The sequence below is a fragment of the Trichechus manatus genome, unplaced genomic scaffold, assembly GCF_000243295.1.
Source record: "Trichechus manatus latirostris isolate Lorelei unplaced genomic scaffold, TriManLat1.0 scaffold00142, whole genome shotgun sequence".
Lineage (NCBI taxonomy): Eukaryota > Metazoa > Chordata > Mammalia > Sirenia > Trichechidae > Trichechus > Trichechus manatus.
Window position 1 is genome coordinate 7,292,359 of NW_004444078.1, and position 3,118 is coordinate 7,295,476.

A 3,118-nucleotide genomic window follows, 5' to 3' on the forward strand; every position below is an offset into this window, starting at 1 on the left:
GGTTTTCTATGTATAGTATCATATCATCCGTAAACAGGGACAGTTTAACTTCTTCATTACCAATTTGGATGCCCTTTATTTCTTTTTCTTGCCAGAACTTCCAGCACAATGTTAAATAGGAGTGGTGGTAAAGGGCATCCTTGTCTGGTTCCCATTCTCAAAGGGAATGCTTTCAAAGTCTCTCCATTTAGGATGATGTTAGCTGTTGGCTTTGTATAAATGCTCTTAATTATATTGAGGAATTTCTCTTCTATTCCTATTTTGTTGAGAGTTTTTATCAGGAATGGGTGTTGGACTTTGTCAAATGCCTTTTCTGCATCAGTTAAGGTGATCATGCAATTCTTTTCTTTCCTTTTATTTATGTGGTGGATTACGTTGATTGATTTTCGAATGTTGAACCATCCTTGCATAGTTGGTATAAATCCTACTTGGTCGTGGTGTATTATTTTTTTGATATGATGCTGAATTCTGTTGGCTAGAATTTTGTTGAGAATTTTTGCATCCATATTCATGAGAAATATTGGTCTGTAACTTTCTTTTTTTTGTGGCATCTTTGCCTGGTTTTGGTATCAGGGTTATGCTGGCTTCATAGAATGAATTTGGAAGTGTTGCTTCCTTTTCTATGCACTGAAATAGTTTGAGTAGTACTGGTACAAGCTCTTCTCTAAATGTTTTGTAGAATTCTCCAGTAAAGCCATCTGGCCAGGGCTCTTTTTTTGTTGGGAGTTTTTTAATTACCTTTTCAATCTCTTCTTTTGTTATGGGTCGGTTCAGATTTTCAACATCACTTTGTTGTAGTTTGGGTAGGCCGTGTGGTTTCTAGAAATTTATCCATTTTCTCTAGGTTTTCAAATTTGTTGCTGTAGAGTTTTTCATAATATTCTGTTATAATCCTTTTTATTTCAGTTGGGTCTGTTTTAATGTCACCAATTTCATTTCTTATTTGGGTTATTTGCGTCTTCTCCTGTTTTTCTTTTGTCAGTCTGGCCGGTGGTTTGTCGATTTTGTTGATTCTTTTAAAGAACCAAGTTTTGGTTTTGTTGATTCTTTCTATTGTTTTTCTGTTTTCTATTTCACTGCCCTGGTGTTTATTATTTCCTTTCTTCTGGTGGATGTGGGCTTTTTTTGCTATTCTCTTTATATTTGTTTGAGTTGTATAGTTAATGTTTTGATTTTGTCCCTTTCTCCTTTTTTGATGTGTGCATCTATTGCTATAAATTGTCCTCTGAGGACTGCCTTTGCAGTGTCCCAAAGATTTTGGTATGATGTGTTTTCATTCTTGTTTGATTCTAGGAATTTTTTGATTCCATCTATGATTTCTTCTATTACCCAGTGGTTTGTAAGGAGGGTGTTATTCAGTTTCCATGTAATTGTTTTTTTTTCCTTGCTCTTTCTGTTGTTAATTTCTACTTTATGGCATTGTGGTCAGAGAAAATACTATTATCTCACCATTTTGGATCTTGTTGAGGATTGCTCTGTGGCCTAAGATTTGTCTGTTCTGGAGAACGTTCCATGCGCATTGGAAAAGAATGTGTACTTTGCAGATGTTGAATTAAGCATTCTATATATGTCTAGAGAGGTCAAGTTGGCTGATTGTGCCCTTTAGGTCGTCTGTGTCTTTGCTGAGTTTCTTTTTATATGTTCCGTCCTTTACTGAGAATAGTCTGTTGAAGTCTCCTGCTATTATTGTGGAACTGTCAATTTCTCTTTTCAGTGTTGTTAGAGTTAATGTATTTTGGAGCCCTGTCATTGGGTGCGTAGATGTTTATTATGGTTATGTCTTCATGATGGATCATCCCCTTAATCATTATGTAGTATCCTTCTTTGTCTTTTATGGTGGATTTTGTTTTAAAGTCTATTTTATCTGAGATTAGTATTGCCACTCCTGCTCTTTTTTGGTAGTTGTTAGATTGATATATTTTTTTCCAACCTTTGACTTTTAATAAATTCACATCTTTGTTTCTAAGGTGTGTCTCTTGTAGACAGCATACTGATGGATCTTGTGTTTTTATCCATTCTGTCACTCTCCATCTCCTTCTGGGGGCATTGAGTCCATTTACATTCAGTGTAATTATTGTTAGATATAAGTTTATTGCTGTCATTTTGTAGTGCTTTTTTTTTGAGGTGCTAATGTTTTCTTTGTTCTTCTTACTCTCCTGTGGTGAATTCCTTTTGTTTGTGGATTTTTTTCTTTTCTTTTGTTTTTATAGGTTTGTTTTTACTGAGACTTTATGTTTTTCCTTCTTATTTTTTTGAGTATTTTTGTTAACTTTCTTTGTGGTTACCATGAAATTTACCCTTATCTTTCTAAGTTTGAAGGAGCCTATTATTACTTGGTATCGCCTTGCCTTCCTCTCCATTAGAAGGCTCTATACCTATACCGTTTATTCCCTCTTTTATTGTTCTGATGTTGTTGTCATTTACAGATTAACTGCTCTGAAACCCTGTTGTATTTCTTTTGGTTTTGGATAGTCCTTGAGAGTTCATTTACTAGCTTGGTATCTGGCTGGTATGATCCTGTGTCCTAGATTGAGCCTGTGAGCTGAAGTTGTTTGTTCTCAGATTGAAGGAGTCCCTTTAATAATTTTTGTAAGTTTGGTTTGGTTTTTACGTATTCTCTTAATTTCTGTTTAACTGGAAGTGTCCTAAATTCACCGTCATATTTGAATGAGAGTTTTGCAGGATATATTATTCTTGGCTGGTAATTTTTTTTTTCAAGATTTTATATATGTCATGCCATTGCATTCTTGCCTGCATGGTTTCTGCCAAATAATCTGAGCTTATTCTTATTGTTTCTCCTGTGTATGTGACTTCTTATTTTTCACGAGCTGCTCTCAGGGTTCTTTGTTTGTCTTTGGTTGTGGCAAGTGTGATTATGGTATGCTTTGGTGATTTCCTTTTCGGTTCTATCTTATATGGGGTTCGTTGAGCTTTTTGGATGGCCAGGTTTTCATCTTTCATGATATTGGGGAAGTTTTCTGTCAGCAGTTCTTCAGTGATCCTCTCTGTGTCTTCTGTTTTCTCCCCCTGTTCTGGAACTCTGATCACTCACAGATTTTTGCTTTTGATTGTATCCCACATAATTCTTATGGTCTCTTCATTTTTCTTTGTTCTTTTT